Source organism: Megalobrama amblycephala, linkage group LG11 (genome assembly GCF_018812025.1).
Source record: "Megalobrama amblycephala isolate DHTTF-2021 linkage group LG11, ASM1881202v1, whole genome shotgun sequence".
NCBI lineage: Eukaryota > Metazoa > Chordata > Actinopteri > Cypriniformes > Xenocyprididae > Megalobrama > Megalobrama amblycephala.
The window spans coordinates 22,691,060-22,699,234 of NC_063054.1; the positions used below are offsets into that span (position 1 = coordinate 22,691,060).

General features: G+C 38.2%; 1 long non-coding RNA gene across 1 annotated transcript in view; it reads left to right on the forward strand.

Moving 5' to 3' along the window:
• Positions 1-919, forward strand: part of LOC125278040 — a 100,154-nt gene extending 99,235 nt beyond the window's left edge. Inside the window, exon 5 of the long non-coding RNA XR_007187038.1 lies at positions 444-919. This is a non-coding gene — a long non-coding RNA (uncharacterized LOC125278040). The remainder of the gene's footprint in view (positions 1-443) is intronic.
• The last annotated feature ends 7,256 nt before the right edge of the window (positions 920-8,175 follow it).

Consider the following 8,175-nt stretch of genomic DNA (forward strand, 5'->3'; position numbering starts at 1 on the left):
GTGTATATTACAAATTTTTGGTAGATTTAAAAACCTCTTATAACATTTAAAATGCTTAAAATGGCACTGCTAAAAGGATGAAAACTAAGATAATCAGTTAACCTCATTGTAGGATGAGTCGATTAGTTTACCATTACTTTGGAGTAGGACAGTCTGTCCAACCAATGAAAGAAAAGGAGAGAAACCTATTTGAAAACAGTCATTATTTTTGTAAATCTGCTTGGTGCCACTGGAGGTGCAAAAATTACACACCATCTTTAAGTAAGCTCTGTGGATGCACTTAAGTTGTACTTTTTTGTGTATGTAATGTATGTTCAAAACCCAGTGTTCTTTGACATTGTGTTGTTGAGCATGTTAAGACAGCATTACTTCTGCCGCTACTTCTGTTCACACCTCTCACTCACCCGTTCCCTCATGTGCTCGCTCTCTCTGTCTCACCTTAGGAGCCCTGCGCTGTCTGCAGACACTAACATATTCGTAAAGAGTGTGAAAGGAATTGCCACATTCCTGGTTGCCCCCTCCAGCACACAGTAGGAGAACAGAAAGATCTAAGAGTCAGACAGACAGAAGTTTTTACCTCTTGCTGCACGGTGAAAGTCCTATCAGGTAGCATTTCTCACCATACCACGCTTTGATGCATAAATGATGAGATACTCCTCTAAATATTGAGTAATATAGTCTGAGGTTTTCAGGTTGACTTTTCAAAATGTGTCGATCCTGTAATAACATGAATGTCTGATGTAATGTGATGTTACTCTTGTTTCTTTTTGTCTGCATCCCAACACACATTTGCATCAAATACAAAATACATTATTCATTAGATTTTAGCCATATTTCTAAATATTCATTTATGAACTATCAGTTACAAAATCTCAATCCAGTAGTTTCCGATAAAACACTTTTGATAGCTTAAATTTGATAATTTCCTCACTTAATTTGTTTCTTAAAATGAACCAAATCAGACAAATATTCTGTGATATTTAACTTTGCACATTCAGTAGACAATAACCTGCTTCAATATTATCACAACCTTTCAGATGGAATTTGTATTAGCGCAGACTTTGCTTGTCCCAGAATTATGAAAAGCTAAAGTACACTATGTGTGTGTATTGAAAGTTTAATTAAAGTTTTGACTGACTCAATGTTTTAAGGGAGGCCCATGGGGATTCCTCTGCCCTTTTTTAATATTGCTTACTTCCTAATTCAATTTCAGTGGTCCGCTAGTGGCAGACTGAAGCCAGCGATTCAGTCACACTTTAAACATGGCTGGAATACCAGCAACTCAGGATATAATTAGATGGAGGACAGATATGCACAGTGAATGTGTGTGTTGTTTTGTATGTGGGGGTAACTTTGCTTACACTACACGCTTTGACCCAGACAAAATGGATCCATGTAGCCTAAAGCTTAGACATCTTGTTGCATGCATGTAGAAAACATACATTTAGGACTAGAAAAAACAACTGCAGAAAAAATCTAAGCTGGTCTCATTTCTGTATGAAATGTAGGCACATATTGATATATATTAATATGTATTAATTATTTTCTATTTATTGGTAATTATTCTAAATTAAATTACAATAAATTTGTCATTTATTTGTCATGTTACCTGTTGTGTTACATGTTGCAACCATGATTTCATGCATAACACTGTTTAGACCAAATATAATTTGCATTCACAATAAAAAAATACTACATATTTGTAATATTTCTTATATTCAGGATTTAAACTAAAGTAATTTTTTGCCTTATTAGTCAGATCTTAGGTTCACTCGAATCACTAATCAGTTCTCCACTCAAAAAGAAACCGTTCTTTCAACTAAAAGAAATGGTTTTCAGTACAATGAGTCAGTGTTAAACCATCTCTTTATGGGTCACATGTCTGAAAGAGCTGTTCTTGGTTAATGGGTCAGTGAGAAGTCAAATTTGTAATGAGCCAGGTTAAAGGGATAGTTCACCCAAAAATGAAAATTCTGTCATCATTTACTCACCCTCAAGTTGTTCCAAACCTGTATGAATTTCTTTCATCTGCTGAACAAACAGAAAATGATATTTTGAAAAATATGGATAACCAGTTAATGGACCCCATTGACTTCCATAGTATGGAAATAAATACTAGACATGTCAAGTCACCTTTATTTATATAGCGCTTTTTACAATGCAAATTGTGGCTATACAGCAGCTCTTGAAGAAAATGGTGTCATTGTCCAGCTTAAGTAAGTTCAGTATTTATTAATTCCTTTGTAAAAATCATTAGTTATAAATTTAGTTCATTTATCTATGCAGTAGCTCTGGAGAAAACAGTGATGTCATCGTCCAGCTCAGTTCAATTCGCATACAACGGTGTCAATGCAAGCAGATCAAAAACATTGTTGAATATCAAGTGTCCCCAACTAAGCAAGCCAGAGGCGACAGCAGCAAGGAACCCAAACTCCATCAGGTGACAAAATGGAGAAAAAAAACAAAACCTTTGGGATAAACCAGGCTCTGTCGGGGGGCCAGTTCTCCTCTGGCCAACAGCAAACAGTGCATGATTATGATTCAGGCAGCATTATGGGTCGCAAGTCAGATTAGGATCGGAACAGTCGAAATATATAATCCGGTTCCATCTGGTTGAAGATGGAATTCATTGTGCCGGTATGGAAATGGTTTTGTTGAGGATTTGTGCCACTGGCTGTTATGTCGATGAGGCCTTCACAGTTGACATAATCTAGCTGACATTTCAGGGATGTGTTGTGGTCGTGTCTAGGCACAGGTCTTCTATCTGATCTGGATACGGCCCAGATCCGGCTGACTACGGTAAACCTCGGGATAAACAGAGAGACTAATATTAGTGTAGCTGATGATGTAATGAGTACATCAGTTGTTATAGGAAGTGTTAAGGTTAACGGTTAAGGTTTTTGGTTAAGTGAGTCAGTGAATCGTTAAACCTGCTCATGATGAGTTGGACATGTCAGAAAGAGAAGGTTCATGGTTCAGTGAGTCAACTCGGACAGATTCAGCCTGATTTATGAACAAATTTCTGTTTTAACCATTTTAACTGATTTGTTGAAAAGATCTGACTCAAAAGAACAATTCATTCACCAATTGGACATTGCTAAAAATCACACAGATCCACTTGCAAGGACTGAAAGTGGGTAATAAGTACACATGACAGAGGAAGAGATTGTCCCAAACTTCTTATCTACACCTCCCTTACCCTCCTTCCCTCGCTTACTCTCTCTTTATCAATTTCACAGTTCCTCATCTCCTCTTTTCTATCATTTTCTCTCTGACTGGAGATTGAGTTTGAGCAGGTGTGCCGCTTTTCTCAGCTACCAGCCCCCCTCTCGCATCGTTACGCCCTCTGCGCGGTGTTAATCGCCTGATCTTGGCGTCACTTTCCTTACCACTTCTCAGAAATATTCTCCCGTCCTCCACTCACTGCACAGGTTGCCTGCTATATTTACAGCCTTGGGGCTGGCAGCCTTTTTGTGAGTGTGTTCGCAAGCTTTCAGAGCGGAGCAAACAATGGAGGTTGACAGGAAAATAGGGGAAACACTCTATTGATTTGACCTATCCCTTACACACTGTGAATGGCATTCGCTGCTGATGGCGCCCCGTGTGCAGTCTGGGCCTTTTCAGAGAGTCTCTGACTACGGTCATCGACACCGCATTTTGAAAGGATGACTCATTATGGGTACACAAAAGAAGCAACAGAGCTGAGACCAATTTAAACACTTAAACACAGCCGGGATGAAAACTTCCCAGTGAATTACCTGTAAGGATGTAAACTGAAAATGTTGAAATGCCAATTAAAAGGTCCAACAGCAGCTGTGAGGATTAAAAAATGCTGTGTATTTGTCAGTTTCTGTAAATAAGACGCCTCTGATTAAGATGTGACAGGGAATCTGGAACTAGCTTCGAATTGAAGGTCTCTGTTAATCATGTCAGTTACTAATGGGATGTTTCACCTTCATGTGTATAAGTTTTGACCTTGAAATGTTACATTTTGCATATAATTTATGTATTAATTTATTTATTTATTTGTTTTTTAATTAATTAAATGTATTATTGTTATTATTGTTTTTCATGGTAGTAGTAATAGTAGAAGAAGAAGAATTAAATATATTAATTAATTAATATGTTTTTATTTTTATCTATTTATTCTATTACTATATTTTGAACAACTGTATATTTGTTTATCAGGCCACTGGGTAAATATCAGGAGTTATTTATACAGTATTTTGTAACATTTACTTCATACTGTATATATTTACACTGACTCTCTGAATTTCTGCATGCCTGTTTCTATACTGACATTCATTTACTGTACTGTACCTGTGACAGGTTGGCCACATGCTGGGTTGGCAAGTCTGCAGTTTGAGGGTTTGCACAAATTAGATTTGAATGTAAGGATTTTTGGCCAGTGCTCTGCAAGTCAAAACAGGTAAGACAGATACTATTTTTTATGGAAGAAGACAGGCCAGCTGTGGTTATGATTACAATACAGTGAATTTACAGGTGAAATAGTTTGTCAGCAGAAATGGTAACTATAGGAAACAGTTTTAGGGAAAATTGGTTTTATACAACAGTTCAGTAAACAAAAAGTTAATATTGATTATCTTCCATTTTAGACACAATATTGCCAAAACTTCCGAACAACTGATTTATAAAGTCACTTTCCTGAATGAATCAATATTTTTGAATGAGTAGGTTGAGTGAGTTATTCAGAAGACAATCACTTGTTTTATTCCTGAATCAATAAGCATTTTTGAACAAATCAGTTGAGTGAATGAATCAAATGACTTGCTCATAAAGACAGCCACTTGCTTCGTTCCTGAGTGAATCAGCATTTGAATGAATAGGCTGAATTAATTATTCAAATTACTCACTCATTAATACAATCACTTGTTTTGTTCCTGAATCAGTCACTGTTTTTGAACAAAATGGTTGAGTGAATGATTTAAATGACTCGCTCATAAAGACAGTCACTTGTGTCATTCCTTAATGAATTAGATTAATCAGTTTTTGAACAAATCAGTTAAGTGAATTATTCTAATGACTTGTTAATAAAGAAGACCATCACTTGCATTGTTCTTGAATGATTCATGGTTTATAATAGAATAGAATAGAATAGAATAGAATAGAATAGAATAGAATAGAATAGAATAGAGCCTCTGAATAAGGACAGGGTGTCCCATATGCACTACAAAAAAAAAAAAATAAAAAAAATTGTAATTGGGCATATGAACATAAGGTTTCTTACATATTGAAGCTCATAGGGGATTTATCTTTTTTATAAGACTGCTTTGACTACTACTCTTGTGTCATTCAACAGATCTACAGCAATGACTGTATTCACAGCGGAGCTATTGAAACATTATTGAGAATATTACAAGGCAGAGCTTTCAGCTCACAAGTAACCTTATGTAATTCATATTTGTGATGCCTGCCCACTTAAGATGGAGTCCTAGTGGTGAAGTGGCTTATTGAGCGCAATAGATTCAAAGAAGATTATACCCAGAGTAACTATTTGAGCAATATTACTTGACAATGAGTCTGGCAAATGAATGAAATACAGGGCAACTACTTAGGCATTAGTTGTTGAGTACATGATGTCTTACCTTGTTTACCACCTTGAGAATTCAGCACATACAATTTTGAAAAAAGTATTTTTTAACAACAAAATTATTGTATACGTCATTGAGTGGTTTAGCACATACTAATGATTTCACGCATATATGCAAATCTCATTTACATGCCACATACTCGGATTAAACTAGTTTGGAAATCCACTGCTACTTGAGCTCAAGGGCTCTTGAAAGCTTCCTCTGTTAGTGGATTGGCTAGCGAGGAGTGTGGGAGAGAGACAGAGGGAAAATTCTAGAAGATGAGAGGCTGCAGTGATGTGTACATTGATGTTTGCTTTTTATATTGCTCCCTGCATTGCAGCATCATGGACATACAGTGGGTACGGGAAGTATTCAGACCCCCTTAAATTTTTCACTCTTTGTTATATTGCAGCCATTTGCTAAAATCATTTGTTCATTTTTTTCCTCATTAATGTACACACAGCACCCCATATTGACAGAAAAACAAAGAATTGTTGACATTTTTGCAGATTTATTAAAAAAGAAAAACTGAAATATCACATGGTCCTAAGTATTCAGACCCTTTGCTGTGACACTCATATTTAACTCAGGTGCTGTCCATTTCTTCTGGTCATCCTTGAGATGGTACTACATCTTCATTTGAGTTCAGCTGTGTTTGATTAAACTGATTGGACTCGATTAGGAAATCCACACACCTGTCTGTATAAGACCTTACAGCTCACAGTGCATGTCAGAGCAAATGAGAATCATGAGGTCAAAGGAACTGCCTGAAGAGCTCAGAGACAGAATTGTGGCAAGGCACAGATCTGGCCAAGGTTACAAAAAAATTTCTGCTGCACTTAAGGTTCCTAAGAGCACAGTGGCCTCCATAATCCTTAAATGGAAGACGTTTGGGACGACCAGAACCCTTCCTAGAGTTGGCCGTCTGGCCAAACTGAGCTATCGGGGGAGAAGAGCCTTGGTGAGAGAGGTAAAGAAGAATCCAAAGATTACTGTGGTTGAGCTCCAGAGATGCAGTCGGGAGATGGGAGAAAGTTGTAGAAAGTCAACCATCACTGCAGCCCTCTACCAGTCGGGGCTTTATGGCAGAGTGGCCCGACGGAAGCCTCTCCTCAGTGCAAGACACATGAAAGCCCGCATGAAGGACTCCAAGATGGTGAGAAATAAGATTCTCTGGTCTGATGAGACCAAGATAGAATTTTTGGCCTTAATTCTAAGTGGTATGTGTGGAGAAAACCAAGCACTGCTCGTCACCTGTACAATACAGTCCCAACAGTGAAGCATGGTGGTGGCAGCATCATGCTGTGGGGGTGCTTTTCAGCTGCAGGGACAGAACGACTGGTTGCAATCGAGGGAAACATGAATGCGGCCAAGTACAGGGATATCCTGGACGAAAACCTTCTCCAGAGTGCTCAGGACCTCAGACTGGGCCGAAGGTTTACCTTCCAACAAGACAATGACACTAAGCACACAGAGCACTGACTTAAACCCAATTGAGCATCTCTGGAGAGACCTAAAAATGGCTTTCCACCAACGTTTACCATCCAACCTGACAGAACTGGAGAGGATCTGCAAGGAGGAATGGCAGAGGATCCCCAAATCCAGGTGTGAAAAATTTGTTGCATCTTTCCCAAAAAGACTCATGGCTGTATTAGATCCAAAGAGTGCTTCTACTAAATACTGAGCAAAGAGTCTGAATACTTAGGACCATGTGATATTTCAGTTTTTCTTTTTTTAATAAATCTGCAAAAATGTCAACAATTCTGTGTTTTTCTGTCAATATGGGGAGCTGTGTGTACATTAATGAGGAAAAAAAACTTAAATGATTTTAGCAAATGGCTGCAATATAGCAAAGAGTGAAAAATTTAAAGCAGAACTAAATAACTTTTTTTACCTTCATAAAAAATTTTCTAAGTCCTTACGATGATTAATTGACTTGTAGTGGTGTGTTTGAGGCGAGCACTAACCCCCCTCTGGAACGTCTACGCCAAAAAACAGCACTTGCAAGTTGAGCTGCATCGACCCGACACAATCTCGCCTCATGTTCACGTTCACGTGAGAGTGACAAAATGCTTTACAGTAATTCAAAAACAATGTATATAATATAGCTGCGAGCAGCGATGGCGGGCCCAAGCCCGGTGGCACCGCCACCCCGGTGGCTTCAGGGCAACTGTGCACAGCGGGCAATAGGCACTTAAAACGGTTAAACATCAAAGGACTATGTCAAATTCACTCCACATTTACTGCACTACAAGGTGCCGCTATAGAGCCCCTCCTCCCTGCCCATTTTCAAAGGATTACATGTGCCAAGTTTTAACATTATTCTGATGAATTTTGAAGCAAATCAGGTAAAAATAAGAGGGTGATATCAATGTATGCTGAAAGTGACACATTTTCTGCTTCCAGTTGGTGGCGCTATGACTTTGACTCACAATAGTCACATCCATGTGATCAGCCTTGTACAACGAAGACTAAGCCGAAGTTTCATCAAAATCAATTAATGTATGCAGAAGTTATAACACTTTGTTTCCCTTTTCTTGCCATAAATTCGTTGCCTCGCCACGGCCAAACCGTTTGAGAT